This window comes from Schistocerca americana, chromosome 4, assembly GCF_021461395.2.
Source record: "Schistocerca americana isolate TAMUIC-IGC-003095 chromosome 4, iqSchAmer2.1, whole genome shotgun sequence".
Taxonomy (NCBI): Eukaryota; Metazoa; Arthropoda; class Insecta; order Orthoptera; family Acrididae; genus Schistocerca; species Schistocerca americana.
Window position 1 is genome coordinate 709,979,244 of NC_060122.1, and position 19,788 is coordinate 709,999,031.

The 19,788-nt window shown below is 46.0% G+C and overlaps 1 protein-coding gene across 2 annotated transcripts in view; it reads right to left on the bottom strand.

Annotated features, from left to right (window-relative positions):
- The window catches only part of LOC124612755 (serine/arginine repetitive matrix protein 1-like), a 478,871-nt gene that overhangs the window by 30,712 nt on the left and 428,371 nt on the right, over positions 1–19,788 (bottom strand). The gene's annotated exons all lie outside the window — the stretch shown is intronic.

Sequence of the window (19,788 nt, forward strand, 5' to 3'; positions counted from 1 at the left end):
TGCAAGGTTCGCAGGAGAGCTTCTGTAAAGTTTGGAAGGTAGGAGACGAGATACTGGCAGAAGTAAAGCTGCGAGGACGGGGCGTGAGTCGTGCTTGGGTAGCTCAGTTGGTGTGTGTTACAGTTGGTGCAGTGGATTGAGCTTTTAGCTACCCTCTGTAATAAAAAAAAAACTGAGTGAACGGATAAAAGAACAACCTGAACGGGTGTCATGAGACGTCCTCCCCGAATATATACAACGAACAAAATAAAACAAAATGAGATCAACAAAGAATTTAAAAAACAAAATTGGTAGAGCACTTGTCCGCGAAAGGCAAAGGTCCCGAGTTCGAGTCTCGGTCCGGCACACAGTTTTAATCTGCCAGGAAGTTTCATATCAACGCGCACTCCGCTGCAGGGTGAAAATCTCATTCTGGAAACTGCAACATGCATAACGGTAGACAGAAACGTTCTTTGTTTTTCTCCAACTTAGCGGCCGCGCGGGATAGCCGCGGGCTTCAAGGCGCCTTGCCACGGTTCGCGCGGCTCCCCCGTCGCAAGTTCAAGTCCTCCCTCGGGCATGGGTATGTGTATTGTCCTTAGCTTAAGTTAGGTTAAGCAGTGTGTAAACCTAGGGACCAATGACCTCAGCAGTCTGGTTCCACAGGAACTCACCACCGCCACCACTACCACCAACTTAACGGATTTGTACACAAATTCTGACAACTGGTTTGTGTACTCATTATGGGTTGTGACCACCTCTGGCAGCAATGGAGACCTGAAGACGACGGGGCATACTGTCAATGATGTCATAAACCTCATGTTGAGGCAATAACGCCCGTCCTTCCTGCAGAACTGCTCGCAACTCTCAGAGAATGGTTGCTGAGTGATGACGTGATGGAACCTGTCTCCGTACTGCATCGCAGACATGCTCTATGGGATTCAAATTGGGAGAGCGAGCAGGCCACGCCATGCGTGCAGCATCTTCCACTTTCAAGAAAACATCAACCAACCGTGCTCATAATGTCGAGCATTATCGCTCATCAGTACGAAGTCCGGGTCCACAGCACCTCGTGACAACTGCACATCATGTCCGAAGATCTCGTCACAATACCTGACAGCAGTTAAACCTTGCCAACTGGTACAATTTCACGAAGATGTGATCGACCTGTCAACACAATCCCACAACAAAAATTCAAATGCCTCCAAGCACTATGGGACTTAACATCTGAGGTCATCAGACCTCTAGACTTAGAACTACTTAAACGTAACAATCTAAGGACATCACACACAACCATGCCCGAGGCACGATCCGAACCTGCGACCGTAGCAGCAGCGCGGTTTCGGACTGAAGCGCCTAGAACCGCTCGGCCACCGCGGCCGGCCCAGCCCACAACATTAGGGATTCTTCTCGATATTGGTGTCTTCCACAATGTTTGGGTCCCAAAATCGGGTTCCTTCGGATGTTAATCCGTCGAGAATCACTCTCCAGACGAAATCGGGACTCAGCTGTGAAAAAAACATTGGTCCACTGTTCGACCGTCCAGGTGGCATATTGACGACTCCACTCTTAGACGTTCCCCTTCTGTGAAGACGCGTCAGAGGTACACATGCAGTACGTCTCCAACAATAAAGGCCACTCTGCCGAAGCCTTCTGTAACTATTTGCCTCGATGCAACACATCCAGTGAATGCTGCAATCAGATGTCAGTTGCCTTGCAGTACTACGGCGGTACCGTCGTGCTCTTACGGCCAAAGACGGTTCTCTCTTTCTGACGTTACACGTGGTCGACCCTGCCCTGGTCTTCGGGATACAGCTTCGGTCGCTATAAAATGTCGCCACATCTGAGAAACAACTGCACGATTCACATTAAACCATCGGACACCAGTTTGCGACTGTCCTGTTTCCATTCTCCCTATGGCCTTCCACCGCAGTGTGTCTGGTAGCAGTCTTCTCTGTGCCATACTGCACAGTCTGTGACGGTATACACAGCGGTTCCCGATGTGGGACTACCTGGCAAACGTTACCCTGTCTGACAGGTGCCCTGATGTCATCGTTGGCATGGTTCTCCATTGACCAGAACGCAATCTTCCGGACAGAAAACGACCGTACTGACGTCTGTTGAGAGTCTGTATGATTATATCGTGAATTAGACACGGAACGGGGAAACAGCGGTTTGTTGCTTTAATTTAGGACACCAGTGTAATTTGTGAGGTTACACTTCAAGCAAAAATAAACCGAAAAAGTCCTATGAACATGTGTCCGATTTTCGATCGTTAAGGAACTGGAGCAGACTGAAGACTACACACATCCATGAATGATTATGAAACCAAATGTTAATATTACTTACCGAAATGCTGCGTAGGCGCTATGGTGGACAGAATGATGGTAGAACAGATGACTGACCCATCCTGCAAGAGGTATTCAAAATGTCCCCCTCCCAACTCAATGCACTTGTCAACGCGTTGGCTGGTGTGTTGTGTTGCACATCGATCATCGTTTCGGCGGCTCGCCATTAATGCGGGAAACAGTGTCGGGATGCGAGCGACAAGTTCTTCATGTGCAACCACCTTCGTAGCGTACACATCCTCCTTTAACCAGTCCCACGACCAGAAGTCTTGTGGCGTTACGTCGGGTCATCTGACAGGCCAGTTAATGGGTCCGCAACGGCCAATCCACTGTTGAGGGAATATGTTATTCAGATTCTGGGATACTTGCTGGTACAGTGGATCGGTGATCTATCATGTTGCTGACAAATTTTCCGTCGTTGCTCTAATGTCACGTCTTGCGTAAGTGCGTGTAGGCCTTCTATGAGGAAATGTGCGTATGTTGCAACTGTCATGCGATTTGGGACGAGCACAGGCCCTAGCACCAAGTCATCAATCATATCACACCAGACGTTCACTGAGAACCTAACGTGGAATCTTGTTTCCTTAGTGTCATGTGGGGTCTCCATCACTCATGTATGATAACTGCGGGTGTTCATAATGGCATTGCATGTAAATGTAGCCTCACCTATAAAAAAAATTGTACCGCACGACGTCTGTGTACAGCCAACCATTCACAAAATTGTTGCCTGCTTACTGAGTACCTGGATGCAGATGTTACACAGGCTGCACATGGCATGCGTACAAGCCATCGGAATGTAAAGTAGCCACATTCGCGTTTGTGGATATAGAGCTGACTGCCAGTGCGCCGTGCACTGCTGTGGGACCCCATTGTATTTTTGTAATAATGCCTCTCCTTTGCTCAACTGACTGGACGGCCTCACATTCTGATGTTACGTGTTCACTGGGTAACTTCCTAGATTTAGGTAATGTCTGAAAAAGCCTGGGAAATACCCTGGCATAGAGGATTCGACAATCAGGGAAACCACTCCGATCACAGCCCCGCAAGCACTGCCATTACAATACCCAGCCACAAACATGTCTGCGTATTCTGCATGGATGAACGTATTCTTATTCACAGACACAATGGACTCGTTCAATTAAACAACACTCTAGCACGACACGCGCACGACTCACGACTGCTCCAACCCATAATTGTACGTACAATGGATGCGCTTGCCGCTGTTACCTCGGTGCGATCTCACAGCGCTGCCATCTGTTGGAGAACCCCCACACCTCTTGCGGGATGGATCAGTCATCTGTCTCCGCATTATTCTGTCCACCACAGCAAAATGGTTCAAATGTCTCTGAGCACTATGGGACTTAACTTCTGAGGTCATCAGTCCCCTAGAACTTAGAACTACTTAAACCTAACGAACCTAAGGAGATCACACACATCCATGCCCGAGGCAGGATTCGAACCTGCGACCGTAGCAGTCGCGCGGTTCCAGATTGTAGCGCCTAGAACCGCTCGGCCACCCCAGCCGGCCCACCACAGCACCTATACAGCATTTCCGTAAGTAATATTCACACTTATCTTCATAATCATTCATGGTCGTGTGCAATCTTCAACCTGCTCTAGTTTCATAGTGGTTGAAAATTTGACACATATTCATAGGACTTTTTTGGTTTATTTTTACATGTAGACTCACTTCACAAATTATGGGAGATTCAGGAGGAATCACCCTGTGTTGTGCGTACACAGTATAGTAGGAACAATAGGCCATAATCTTTTCAGGGCCGGCCGAAGTGGCCGTGCGGTTAAAGGCGCTGCAGTCTGGAACCGCAAGACCTCTACGGTCGCAGGTTCGAATCCTGCCTCGGGCATGGATGTTTGTGATGTCCTTAGGTTAGTTAGGTTTAACTAGTTCTAAGTTCTAGGGGACTAATGACCTCAGCAGTTGAGTCCCATAGTGCTCAGAGCCATTTGAACCATTTTTGAATCTTTTCAGGTGACTTAAGAGCAGTGGTCGTCAAAGTGCGGCCCGCGAGCCGCATGTGGCCCGAATCGAATATTCTTGCGATCCGCTGCTCTCAGCTGTATTTTATACAAAACATTCATCTAGCAACTGACAGCCGAATCCAAAAACATCAACCAACACTACGAGTTTCTTTTACGTGTGTAGTTTTCCTGCTCATTAACAAACAAAAATACTGAAAGAGACTAATATTTTAAGATGTGCTTAATTTTTAATTGGTGCTAGCGAATTCGACCGTGACCTACGTATAGTTGGCCGCTCACTTCACCTGCTGAGAGATAGGTAGCGCGGCCATAGCGAGGTTAGACAAGGCGGAATGTCTTAACGTTTGACCTCCAGTACTGACAACTCGGGCGTGCGCGACGCTTACAAATCTGTCCCTATGGTGTAAGTTTTGACAGAAGCAGCATGGATTCGTGAATGGTCATTATACAGACGTCTTCCTCAAATGCGGTACATACTTGCAGCATTATGCAATATGCAACATGAAATTACATTAAATTAAGGCTGTTGTAACACAACGCACAGAGTAGAAGAAAAATGACATTCAAAACATTTATGATCGTGTCTCATTTTGAGTAACCTATTTGAATATATGTACAGTTACTGCTATTAATCATCCGCTCACACAATCAACAACAACAGCAGCACTTTATCCGCCAGTTACAGTGTCACGTCTTTGGGAACGTTGAGAGTGGCAGCAATACGAAACAGAGAACACTCGACACGAAGTGTTCCGAATGATATCGACTTTTAACGATCAGTCCTTGGGGGCTGGTGGCCAACTTTTCGCGTCCTTGCGACAGCTAATCTATTGTGGGCTCATAACATACTACTTTATGTAGATTACCAATCAATAATAAGATCGTTTTAACATCGAGTATAGATTTAAGTGTCAGGAAGTCGTTTCTGAAAGTATTTGTATGGAGTATAGCCATGTATGGAAGTGAAACGTGGACGATAAATAGTTTAGACAAGAAGAGAATAGAAGCTTTCGAAAGGTGGTGCTACAGAAGAATGCTGAAAATTAGGTGGGTAGATCACATAACTAATGAGGAGGTATTGAACAGAATTGGGGAGAAGGGCAATTTGTGGCACAACTTGACTAGAAGAAGGGATCGGTTGGTAGGATATGTTCTGAGGCATCAAGGGATCACCAATTTAGTACTGGAAGGCACCATGGAGGGTAAAAATCGTAGAGGGAAACCAAGAGATGAATACACTAAACAGATTTAGAAGGATGTAGGTTGCAGTAGGTACAGGGAGATGAAGAAGCTAACACAGGATAGAGTAGCATGGAGAGCTGCATCAAACCAGTCTCTGGACTGAAGACCACAACAACAACAACAATAAGATCGGTACGTATGCGGTCCGAGGGCCTGCCCGACATTTTCGGTACTGCCTCCTGACCCAAAAAATTTGATGATCGCTGCTTTAGAATATACAGGCTGCCCCAGGAGCAGTGGTCAATATTCAGAAATATGACAGGAACGATCATTTGAAGCAAAAAAATTTAGTATGGACATATGCCCTATTCAGACTGGTTTCCAATATACAAGACATTTAATAAACATTGTTATTTATTTTCTGTATTATTCAGTACAGTGTCAGCTTTACACATGTACAACAGTAAACATTACAAAGGGATTTTTACAAAGCATCAATTGAAAAACACGTACTTTCAACAGCTTCAGCTCTAAGATTATCGTACGTATCTTATTACAGCTGTTTTACAGTTCAATATAAGTGTTCGAATATTCTACCGTCAACTTCACTGTATTTGTGAGCCCTAGGGAAAACTGAGTCCCTCTTAACGCTTCCTAAAAAGGGCAACAACGTCCGTGATGCGACCAAGTAGTTCATCTCGAGCACTCACCTTTCGTTCGTACACCTCAATCTTCATCCAAACCCATAAACAAAAACCTAATGGTGTAAGGTCTGGTGATCTTTGCGGCCAGTAAATTGTATTACCTCGACAAATTCAGCCATTATATCAGTGTGGTCAAGATGTTCCCATCACACGTCCGGGAAAATGTGGAGGGTCTCCGTTATGTAGGAAGTACACTGCAGTCCGCATGGTCAAAGGAACGTCGTTAAGGTGTTGAACTAGCGAATTTTGCAAAAAAGTGAGTAATTCTCTCCCGTCATTCGTTCTTCTAAAATCACTCGACCTATCAACATGTTACCAATGATGCCGCACCAAATAGTGATCGAAAAACCAACTTGGAAACTGATTTCCCTTCGATCATCGCTAATTGTTAGGTGTGTTGTTGATTCCATAACGTGTGAACGTGGCTTCATCAGTGAATATTATTAATGGGACGAAATGGCGCTTGTCATAGAAGTAGTGACAAAATTTAAGTCCTATGGCATTGGTACCAATGTTAAGCTTGTGGACACGCTGTATCAAATGGGTACAAGCCCTTCGCGCGTAATGTTCGCCATACACGTGTTCGTGGTAGAAGGACTACGCTACATCGTTTCAACAATGAGTTGCTGTTGCTACCCAAGGTTAACTCTCGAATTTCTCGGTGTAAAGAGCACTCCATGCCATATCAGATCAGCACAGCTTTAACGGAGAAGAAATGTAACGACTCACAAGATCAACAAGAGAAACAGTGAGTCGTTCAAGTCCAGAGCGTTTCTCCCATACGTTGGGAATATTTCATCAAAATTAGGCAGAATCTTAAGGAAATATCATGCCAAAGTAATCTTCCTCCCACATACAAAGACTTGTGCTCTTCTCGGTTCGGCAAAGGACGGTCTGTAATTTCGGAGGGCTGGAATCTACAGAATACCTTGCCAGTTTGACAAAGCCTACATCGATCAGGCGACGCGCGCAGTGCGTGAAAGCTGCATTGAACGTGATCGGCCGGCCGGAGTGGCCGAGCTGTTTTAGGCGCTACAGTCTGGAACCGCGCCACCGCTACTGTCGCAGGTTCGAATCCTGCCTCGGGCATGGATGTATGTGATGTCCTTAGGTTAGTTAGGTTTAAATAGTTCTAAGTTCTAGGGGACTGATGACCTCAGAATTTAAGTCTCATGGTGCTCAGAGCCATTTTTTTTTTAACGTGGTCGCCACACACTCATTTCACCGCCCAGTAAGTCAGCCGTAACCGTGCATTTTATCTGCACAGGACATTCCATGGATTATTCTGCCCCCTAAATCTTGGTCTCCACGAGGTCCTTCTGGGATTCAGTTATCAAGGAATCGTTGCAAATACATTTGGCGGAAGATCTTACTAATCGTGATGCTGGCTTTCAACTGGATAAGGCTTGGAATCCGGTGATTTCTTTAATTCCTTCAGAAAGCAAACATTTTTGTGACTAATGAGCGAGCGAGGTGGCGCAGTGGCTAGCACACTGGACTCGCATTCGGGAGGACGACGGTTCAACCCCGCGTCCGGCCATCCTGATTTAGGTTTTCCGTGATTCCCTAAATCGCTCCAGGCCGGGATGGTTCCTTTGAAAGGGCACGGCCGACTTCCTTCCCCGTCCTTCCCTAATCCGATGAGACCGATGACCTCGCAGTTTGGTCTCTTCCCCAAAACAACTCAACTCAACTTGTGACTAATGACACGTCTAGTGAGTCACTTTGATCTATTTTGACATCTGAATCTTAACTCTGCGAATATCACCATTGCCATATTCGAAGAGGGCGCGAAACTCGATGGAGGTCGTTTATGTAGCGGCTGCCTTCGCGCATGCGTCTCCGAGTCAATGTTTGGTATACAGTTAGCGATGTGGACTAGCAATGTCCAGTGCAAAAGACTCAGCTGGATATGGCTGAATGGCTGTCAGCCGAAACATCGTGGCAAAGAGTCAACTTAATCGGGCTGCAATCCCGAAACTTCATGGAGCGCTATACAGGTTGCTGAACTGCACGTTCAGAAAAATTTGGGAACTTGAAAGAATACCTGTTTCAGGCAATGTGCTGTAAAGTCTGGTAAAAACTCAACGATCGGGAATTCTACGTATCGGAAAGCACCGACAGTATTCTTCGACAGCAGAAGGAGCACTACCATCGCAGAAGGAGTATTCATACACCATATCTGCATTTTCTTCATTAGTGTGCATGTGTGATATTTTAGCTAGCGAATGTAGACTGCTAGCCGATGCTTCTCTCTGATACACTGTCAATCCCTCGAACTACTACTCTTACAAAACACCATTGACAGTTGCGTGTTCAACGGGCTAGGTTAATGGCCCAAAGACATCCCGACCAAAGAGGTTGAAAACAACGAGGTAGGTTGGGCTAAAAACGTCAGAGATTAGGTGGGTAAGACACATACGTATGTACATAAAACATTCTATCGCTGAAACTATTCGGAGTAAGGCACATGTCCATATGAAGTGTATTTGCTTCAGATGAGCGTTCCCGTCATATCCCCCAGTACTGACCATTCCTCCTGGATCACGCTGTATAAAGTGCGAAGTACAGTACGCAGAGCTGCCATTCCTGGGAGCAACAATTCTATTGAGCTTTGGTGGCAGGAGTGCATACGTTATTCTATGCTACTTTGGGTCTTTCCCCTAGTTCATGAACTTGTTGGGTGGCGGATGGTGGTGGTGGTGGTGGTGGTGTGGTGGTGGTGGTGTGCTAGTCTCTAGACAACGCATGACCAGATGCTTTCAGTGGGTGAATGATCTGAAGGATGTGCTGGCCAGTGCGACACTTTAACACCCTTTGTATCGAAGTGGATGGGGACAGCAAAGGTAACGTCCAGTCTCGCCTTTTCTTGCTGAAATACCTCTAAGACAGGGTGCAGACACTGACCTTGACACATCACAAATTTAACAGTTGCTGTCTAGATTCCTGGTTATGTGAACAAATGTGATCGTGCTGTGTACCCAATGGTACCACACACAATTAAGCATGGTGCTGGACCTTGATGACAATGGCTAATGCCATTTGGCAACGTTTCTTCCCCTCCGAGTCTCCAGACACGACTATATCTGTTGCGACCTTGTACGAAGAATCGAGTCCTATCTAAGAAGACATTGTGATGCCTGTCCTGTGTCCATTGTTGTCGTTAGGCGCAACATTGTCCTCCCACTTCGCCTTTCCACTGCCTGAAGGGAAGCTGCTGCAATTGTTGCCAGGCTGATAGTCCGTGGTGCTTCAGACGCTGTCGCAGTCGCGTTAAGGATACTCGTCTTGCTGAGAACTTGTCCATTTACTGACACAATGTACGTGACTTGACTGTCGATCCTGCATTTTCAAGCAGACAGTATGTCTGTTCTTCTGGGCGCTACTCACGTGGAACTGTTGAGACCCTGTATAATGTTGATAATGCTCGCCCCCAACCCCCCCCCCCCCCCCCCCCCCACCCATGAACCCATCGATCTGATGTTCGATTACAATCGTGGGATCCCGACTGATGCTAATAGCAACACAGCAGAGCGATAAACAGTCTCGAAGGGCCACGATATTTACGCTATCGGATTTTGATATGTACTAGTAGTTGGTTGGTTTGGAGTGAAAGGGACTAAAGTGCAAGGTCGTCAGTCCCTTCATCTGTTAAGTGGCAATCCAGGAATGGTTATCAAAGGAAGGAAGTGAAAGGCAAATCCTGGGAAACCTAACACAATACAAAACAGAGATAAATACCCATAAAAAAGACCATGTAGCCAAGTCGTCAAAAGATCAGTCAAAACAAGGCACTAAAACCAAGAAATGGAAAGGCCGACAAGGGATCTCTGGGTGGAGCGGGGGGGGGGGGGGGAGGCGGGGGAAGCAAGAGGGGGGGTGCCCCATCAACCCCTCAGGCGGTCAGTCAATGAGGACAAAAAGCGCTACCTTACAGTGGTGAACAGAAACCACCTTCGTGAACAAAACGTAACCCCAGGTCAGCCGAGGCGGCGTCGTCCGATAGCACCAGAGGTGGCGTGTCCGGTAGATCAAGATGCCGCCTCAAAGCAGCAATTGGATTAGTCTATGAGTCGGTGGACCACCGTCAGGCGGGCTCCGCATCGGCAGCAAGGGGGATCCTCACGTCGGAGAACGTGGCCATGGGTCAGCCAAGTGTGGCAAATGCGGAGTCAACGGAGGATGGTGGATTTCCTGCGAGAAGCACTCAGAGAAGACTGCGAAGCGGTCGTGGTCTCCTCAATTGTCCTCAGTTTGTTTGGGGAGATCAGAGCAGACCATTCTGTGTTCCAGACTTCCAGCAATCTACTGCGTATAAACAACCGAAGGTCCGGTTCTGGGACCCCATTTCCAGAATCGGCATCCGAGTGGCCAGCTTTGCCAACTGGTCAGCTCGTTCATTTCCCGAAACATGTGCTAATAAACGTTCCTCTTCTTACACGAGGCATAAAACGATATTCTCAGTAACAACAAATATTCGAATGAAGTTTTGAATGAGGACCCGCTGCATTATCTTTCCTCATACACAGAATGCAGATGACACAATTCTTATCTATATTGTGTGGCTGAGCTTGATTGCTAATCAATTGTTTATCCAAATATATAGTACAGTTCTTGCTAATTCGTTGCACGCTACCGTCATAGTGTACCGATTTCATGGCTATCAGTGTATTTTTCAAAAGTTTATGGAAGGAATTTCTCACATCAAAATCGACAAAACAGATATTAACGAAAGTGTATTTACCGTGCGTGCATGGGTACAAGTAAAATTTAGGCTTATGGCATGATTAACCGTTGCGGCGTAACAGAATACGTGAGCTGTCACAATACCGACCAAGCGTATGTAGGTGACAAGAGACAAATTGTAAGTAAGTGTTTGATTCAAAAGTAGTTTATAATTTGTTTTAAATAATTGTGATCGTATATTACATGAACGTTTGTTTTCTTTTGTTACACGTTGAGATCTATGACGACGCAGTATACATAAGGTGGTATCTTCGCTGCGACTGCCAAAGATGCTGCAGTGACCACTGCCACAACGGAAGGGAAAGGCGAGCGTTTTCAAGAAGATCCAGCCGCCGACTGTTGCCGCCCTCTGAATATTGTCAAGTGTTAACTGAGCCCATTCTAATTGAATAAAAAAGGGACAAGATATACTCGCAAATAAACGTATTGGTATATTATGTCAGCCTGTCTTCTGACATCTGTCACTTGATGTCTGTCCGTTGACATCTGTATGTTCTTATACGACGAACATAAAATAGTTGTTAAGTTAACTGTACTTCTAAGCGTGCTTACACAAGAAGTATAAAGTGTTAATAATTCGTCAAGAGAAAGTTTACCTGTTAAGACAAAGAAATTTTATAATATTAGCGGGAGAATTATTTCAATTTCTGAGTTGCTTTGAGGTCGATAACATATACAAAATGTAAAACAAAATATAAAACAAACATGGAGATAAAATTTTTTATCTTAATGTAAACAAACTTCAGGGAGATACATAATCCGTTGCCGCTTGTTGTGAAATTTTAGAAGAACAACTGAAGGATACTTTTCCCAATCCAGTGTCTTTCTGATATTAAGAATCTACTAATTGAACAAAGAGAGAATTTAACGAGAAAGCAACATTTAGTCCTGGCTGAAAGAAATCCGAACATGGTCGAACTGATTAATTGAAAATTCAAATATCTTAAAACTTGGAACTTCGTAGCTGGACCGCAACGCCGCATTGGGATATCCTGAAGGTTCGGTTCAGCCGCCCAAATGGAAACGTTGTCTTCCTTAGTACTCGCTGGAACGTTTCCTTCGAAAAATGAGTGTTGCGCAGTAAGTGCGTCTGTTGAGTGTAGGTGTTAAAAGTGTGTGTGTGTATATATACCGTGGTGCAATCTCTGTGAAGTATGACAAAGAGAGAAGGCAAAAGGATGACACTTGGGGAGGAGGAGGGGACACTAAGCGTTCGTCAGAGCTTTACATTCCTCTCAGATGGATCACCATTAACATTGCCACATCATTCACTCCGTGAGGCAGCGTACAGGAGTTTGTATTTTAACCCAGGACATGGTGTACAGCCTGTGACCGTCACACTCTGGCTCTAATAACTTTATTCTCTAACGGCCAGTTAGCAACGATGGAAATTTCGTCCATCGCCAGGATTTGAACTGACTTCCACGTAGTCGTAGGTGAGCGTTAGTGACCTCTCTCTCCAAGGCGGGTGCGTGTGTACGTAAAATTCGTCAGCTTAAGTTTGTAACCTATAACTACTTTTCTTTCTGTTAAACTATCGAGTGATGTCTGGCGTCTGCTGATTCATTCATTATATCGTCGATGGCGAAGTTTTTTCTGTAGAGACATATTTAGTTTGACATTTGTGAACGCTTGACGTTAGCGTACCGTTGCGTGCGTGGAGTAATTGTGAGTTAGCGTGAGAGAACATTCATTTCTTGAACAACAGATACAATCTTTATACACAGCCGCGTAAATGGTAATTGGTGGGACGCTGTACGACTATCAAAACCAGTATCCAGGCAGGAGACACTCGACTCACGCAATCTTTGTTGTATATCGTGATATCTGTAGCACCACGCACGATGGATCGAGGTAGACAACGATTCGCTTGTAACCTAGGACAGGAAGAACACATTTTGTCCTTTGTCATTACAAGCGTAACATGTACATCTCATAGTAGCGCATGGAAAGTACTTTAAGGCCTTTCATGCATCCGTATTATCTTCAAAGTCTACAGGTTGTTTTGCCCGCCCACCATCGACAGTGGGAGAACTGTAGCTTATTGTTGGTTGCATATCTGCTATTTATATCTTCAGTATTGTTTACAGATGTGTCAGCATTCAGGAGAAATAGAATACAAAATTTCCACAACTGGGGTATGTGGGCAGATGATAATCCTTACGGCACAATACTGGTAAGGTGCCACCTGTAGTATACGATTAATACGAGGGCTGGCATCTTAGACGACGATCTGGAAAGTTCTTACGTACTCCTGTTACAGAAAAATTGTGTGTGGTAGCTTGTCACTTAGACAGAAAGTAATAATTGCAGAAAAGCGTGTTCACTCACGGACAGCATGTCTCTCCAAGAAGCTCAACATTTTAACTGCGCCGTCACAATACATATTTTCGCTAATTAAATCCGTCAAAAATAACCATCACGATTTGAGACTTACTCATCCATTGTGGACGTGGGACAGCGGTTGGTCAAATATTTAACAAATAAATTCGTCAAACAGCCGTGCAAACTGAGAAGTTATTTTATTGTACACTCCTGGAAATTGAAATAAGAACACCGTGAGTTCATTGTCCCAGGAAGGGGAAACTTTATTGACACATTCCTGGGGTCAGATACATCACATGATCACACTGACAGAACCACAGGCACATAGACACAGGCAACAGAGCATGCACAATGTCGGCACTAGTACAGTGTATATCCACCTTTCGCAGCAATGCAGGCTGCTATTCTCCCATGGAGACGATCGTAGAGATGCTGGATGTAGTCCTGTGGAACGGCTTGCCATGCCGTTTCCACCTGGCGCCTCAGTTGGACCAGCGTTCGTGCTGGACGTGCAGACCGCGTGAGACGACGCTTCATCCAGTCCCAAACATGCTCAATGGGGGACAGATCCGGAGATCTTGCTGGCCAGGGTAGTTGACTTACACCTTCAAGAGCACGTTGAGTGGCACGGGATACATGCGGACGTGCATTGTCCTGTTGGAACAGCAAGTTCCCTTGCCGGTCTAGGAATGGTAGAACGATGGGTTCGATGACGGTTTGGATGTACCGTGCACTATTCAGTGTCCCCTCGACGATCACCAGTGGTGTACGGCCAGTGTAGGAGATCGCTCCCCACACCATGATGCCGGGTGTTGGCCCTGTGTGCCTCGGTCGTATGCAGTCCTGATTGTGGCGCTCACCCGCACGGCGCCAAACACGCATACGACCATCATTGGCACCAAGGCAGAAGCGACTCTCATCGCTGAAGACGACACGTCTCCATTCGTCCCTCCATTCACGCCTGTCGCGACACCACTGGAGGCGGGCTGCACGATGTTGGGGCGTGAGCGGAAGACGGCCTAACGGTGTGCGGGACCGTAGCCCAGCTTCATGGAGACGGTTGCGAATGGTCCTCGCCGATACCCCAGGAGCAACAGTGTCCCTAATTTGCTGGGAAGTGGCGGTGCGGTCCCCTACGGCACTGCGTAGGATCCTACGGTCTTGGCGTGCATCCGTGCGTCGCTGCGTTCCGGTCCCAGGTCGACGGGCACGTGCACCTTCCGCCGACCACTGGCGACAACATCGATGTACTGTGGAGACCTCACGCCCCACGTGTTGAGCAATTCGGCGGTACGTCCACCCGGCCTCCCGCATGCCCACTATACGCCCTCGCTCAAAGTTCGTCAACTGCACATACGGTTCACGTCCACGCTGTCGCGGCATGCTACCAGTGTTAAAGTCTGCGATGGAGCTCCGTATGTCACGGCAAACTGGCTGACACTGACGGCAGCGGTGCACAAATGCTGCGCAGGTAGCGCCATTCGACGGCCAACACCGCGGTTCCTGGTGTGTCCGCTGTGCCGTGCGTGTGATCATTGCTTGTACACCCCTCTCGCAGTGTCCGGAGCAAGTATGGTGGGTCTGACACACCGGTGTCAATGTGTTCTTTTTTCCATTTCCAGGAGTGTATTTTCGCTACCAGTTTCCGCAGTTCAATAGGCCATCTTCACGCCCCATATGCAGCTCTCAAAAATTATAGATATTGGCATACTGGCGCCATCTGTTTCTAGATGATGTGAATTCTCAAGTGCTTTATTCGAAAACTTGACTCAAAGACTGACTCAAGGCACCACATTGTACAACATGTACAAGACTGAATCAAATCTTCGAAGGAAACACTTGAGAGTTCACGACATCAGAAACAGATGGTCCCAGTATGACAATATTGATAATTTTTGAGAAGTGCATATGGGGCCTGAAGATGGCATATTAAATTACCGAAACTGATAGCGAAAATAAAATAATTTCTCAGTTTGCTCGATTGTCTGGTGAATTTCTTTGTTACATAACACAAAATGTTTGACAGCGAATCAAGTCTTAAGCCCAATTTAAAATCATTTCTCGTGGACAACCCCTTCTATTCCATTGACCAATTTCTACTTAGAAATTGGTATCCAGCAGCACTAACAATGTATACATATCATGTAAACGGACTCTTTCCTCATCATTTCTATAACAGAATCGTTCAAATGTCTATGGAATATTTAACTAATTAACTAACTAGCTATCCCTCTTCAAGGCGCGCAATTTGACGATAACGTCTATTTCCGCACCTTACCGTACTGTAATACTCAGTTCCCTTAACCTAGAAGAAAGCTTGTCCAACCTGACAAACAAGAAGACAGAAAAGAGGAGAAAAAGTAGATACTGCAGCCTTCTTCCCGTGATTTACAAGATAGTCAATAAAATTATCATAAAATTCTATAAAAGATGTATTGACTTAATCATGCGAAGGAACAAAGTGACTTTAAAAGTACAGGTAGCACAATGGATCACTTGTAAATTGTGAAAGACATTATAGAAGCGAGAAATGAGTGTCGATTGCCGCTTTGTCTGGCATTCAAAGAGTTCTAGGAAGCTTTTAACTAATCTGCAACAACATGCGTTGTAACAGGCTTAGTGAAACAAGGCCCTGATTCAGCTTACGTAAACATAGTGAAAATGTTTGTTGCCTGACAAAGAAAGTGAACGATCCAGAAGGCGAAGAGAAAACGAAACCAAACTTCACGGCAGAAAGGAAGTATCATGTTATCTAGTCCTTCATTACATACATATGACAGCTAGAAAGATTTGACGTCCGACCTGGTCTCACACACGTTTAATCGGGGACAAATTTCAGTGCCTTGCTGGCCTTCAACATCATGAAGATAGTTCTCACAGAATCGTGATGTGAGCATTGTTATGTTGAAAAATGGCATCACAGTACTGTTGTATGAGAGGTAAAACACGGAGAAGCAGGATGTTAGTGATGTCAGAGTTCCCTCGAACACAACCCGCTGTGAGCTGAAGTCATACCCAACTGCTCTCCACACCATGATGCCAGGTGGAAAACGGCTGTGCCCCTTCTAAATTTTGGAAGTATGGCACCCGTCAGCACGTCTGCTCCGTACTCGTCGACGATGGTCATCCAGGGTCGTGCAGAACCACGATTCATCTGAACACAATGTGACGCCATTCATCACCAGCCCACGCTCTCCAGTCACAGTACCACTTCAACCGCAGCCGTTGGCGTTGTTGTGTCATCTGCTGCCTACGCATGGCACAGTAATTCACTGGTCTGGCTGCTACTGATCTCCGACCAGATGGCAAAAAATGTAGCGGGAAGTCCATTAATGTTTCTCATATGGCAGAGACAGATGGGAAGGGGTTACGATGAGCCTGGTGCACAACACGGTGATCCTCCGTTGTGATGGTCAGACGAGGTCGACTGGAACCTTGCCGACGAGAATGCCCGCCCTTACGTTCCCATGCGATCCAAAGTTGGGCCACAGTCGCACACGAGTACCCCACAAATTTGGATATTGCACAATTCGACCAGCCGGCGAAACTGGGAACCACAATGAGGACCCATTAAAAATGTCAGCTGCTGATAACGTCTCGTCTCAGTACGCGGCATTCCACGCCGTCACAGTCATCTGACGCTGGCCGTTATCAGGCCTGGTAACGACAGTAAACTCTAACAGCAATAATGCCGTTCTACTTGTCACAGAGAACTGCAACTCTAATCATTTACATACTCGCTGATGGCGTGAACATTTACGAAGTTAACGTTGACATCTGTCCATGTATTCTCGGTGCTTCACATTTTCTGTCAGGCTGTGTATTTGTCAAAAGCAATTGTTCAAATGTGTGTGAAATCTTATGGGACTTAACTGCTAAGGTCATCAGTCTTTAAGTTTACACACTATTTAACCTAAATCATCCGAATGACAAACATACACACCCACGCCCGAGGGAGGACTCGAACCTCCGCCGGGACCAGCCGCACTGTCCATGACTGCAGCGCAACAGACCGCTCGGCTAATCCCGCGCGGCCAAAAGCAATTTTTTTATCAGATTTCGTCAGGGTTGTGAGTAATTACGGAGTGAGGAGTCATACAAGGAGATTACATATAACCAAAACTATTCTCAACAGCTCTAAAAGCAGTTTTCAGATTCCCAAACTAGAAAAGAAGGTGTATAGATATGAATGGAACGTACACCTGGATCACTTTCGTTTTGCTGCTAACGTGTAGAAGAACGAAATAGAGCAAGTTTGAATGTGGGCACAAAAATCAGTTATTGTGAGACTAGAGTATAAGTGACTAGTAGAGATGAAAGCGATATAAATTAAAAATGAAGTCATAGAATAAATTGACTATTATTGTATGTAGAGCAGCAAAATCAATAAGCAGAGAAGTAATGATGACACTGGATGCTTTTGATTACTTTCTTATGGCTCGTGTTCACAACTGTGTAGAACTTTTTTTAAAGACATTTTCTGCACTGACTGTAGATTGCAATTTCCGCCTTGATGCCATTATCAGGTGGTCCGCTGCAGATGACTGTGCTTCAGAACACGTCAAACTTTAATAAAAATGCACCGACATGTACACAAGTCCTGGCTCTCTTATCCTTAGCTATTTGATCTTATACGATGAAACTGCAGCATTGTTACCAGATTCAGATACGATGATGACGTGTGCCTCGGAAAGTTGTTAAACTTAGACGTAGCCGCGCGGTCCAGGGCGCCTTGTCACGGTCCGTGCCGCTCCTCATGTCGGAGGTTCGAGTGCTCCCTCGGGCCTGGGTGTGTGTGTTGTCGATAGCGTAACTTAGTTTAAGTTAGATTAAGTAGTGTGTAGGCTTATGACCCGATGACCTCAGCAGTTTGATCCCATAAGACCTTACCACAAACATCCTTTGACATGTGATGAAGCACATTCGTTTGTAGCAGACCACTTGATAATGCCTCTAAGGCCGAAATTGCATTTGTGAAAATCGTTTCTACAGACAGTGGCGAAAATAATGTCATTAAAAAAAGAGTGCTTTTGTTAAATTTAATTGCGTTGTGGAGAGTCAGCTTCTAATAGGATCTGAAAAGGAAGGTTGAGAGGTGGCAAAAGCCCCGTCTCATATTTCTAACTTAGTCTGAGTAATTCGATCTTCCTCTCTACTTGCACGCGGTGAAAAGTCGCTATTCCTTCACACGCGGACTTCCCACGCAGCGTCTCTCGTCACCCGGGTGGTCCGGTGACAGGCGGGCTCTGCCGATCTTGAAAGGGTTAAGCCGACGGGTGTGAGGGAGTCGAGTGAATTCTTTCCAGACGCCGACATTGTCAAAAGACACGCCTGCAGAGGCCTGAAGGAGCGGCTGGGCTAGAGATTCCGTTACTTCGCAGAAACTTAGCGAAAACGCTTTATGGCGGGTTACCAGCGAGGCGTGGGAATGACTTGTGTTCCCAGGCAGTTCCCGCATTTTCTGCAAAATCATAACTGTGATTGGCTTGCTCAGGGCATAGCTCCGTGACGTAGCAAAATCGGCGCAGAAATAGGCGCCAAGAATCTCCATTGGTGGAATGGTAGTGCTTCGGCAATAGAGTGGAATTTTCCTCCGGTTTTCGAGTTTCTGATTGGAACGTTTAACCACAGCCACTGCGTGGGGGCGGGAATGTTCTGTGTTCGGTTTGTACGGGTGCTCTTGTGGGGGTCGGCTCTCGCCTTTCGGTCAGAGTAGGTTACAAGACTGAGCTCTCGCTGCTCTGGACAGCCTGCCTTCCGTTGGCTGTCTAATATACTTTTATTTGAATGTAACTGTTTAACGAAATTGCTGAAGTTTCGACTTCAACGTAACTTTCCGAATACAGTTGGCAATTGAGCGTTCTGTGGACAAGCGGCCTATGTTCTCTGTCTTGGGCAGTTTTGGCTAAAGTTGACTTTATCAGAGTTACTGTGTGACTTTGCTTGTTAAAATCAGTCACTGTACCGTTAGTGATTGTGTGGCGAGTCTTCTTCGTCTCCCTCAGAGGCGCATTTGTGGTGATAGGAAGTCTTTAGTCTGGAACAACCAGACCAGGACAATTCGTTTCGGGCTATACTCGCGACATTATCATCACCGCGACGGGACGTCGAAGCAACCAGCCATCGCTTCCGGTACGCCAGATCGTGTCCTTGCAGTTAAGAAGACAGCTTGGTAATGTATGTCCGCAGCACCGGCAGATTAGGAAATTTGCACTGTGATAATCAGAGCTCAGCAGAGCGCGCCTGTTCGTCTTTTTCTAACTTTGTTCTGTCTTGGGTGTTCATTGTCTGAGTTCTCACTACTGTAGCAGCAATTAATGTTGGGTTGGTTGTGCGTTTCTCTTAAGATTTGAGTTGCAAGGGATTGGCTCCACATATCACTTCGTCATAAATGTCACAATCTAGTTTATGGACAACTTCACCTTCACAGCATTTATTTGAGTATCCAATTTGATCCATTTTGATGTATTGTAAATGTTTCATGTTTTTTGTTGATGATTTTG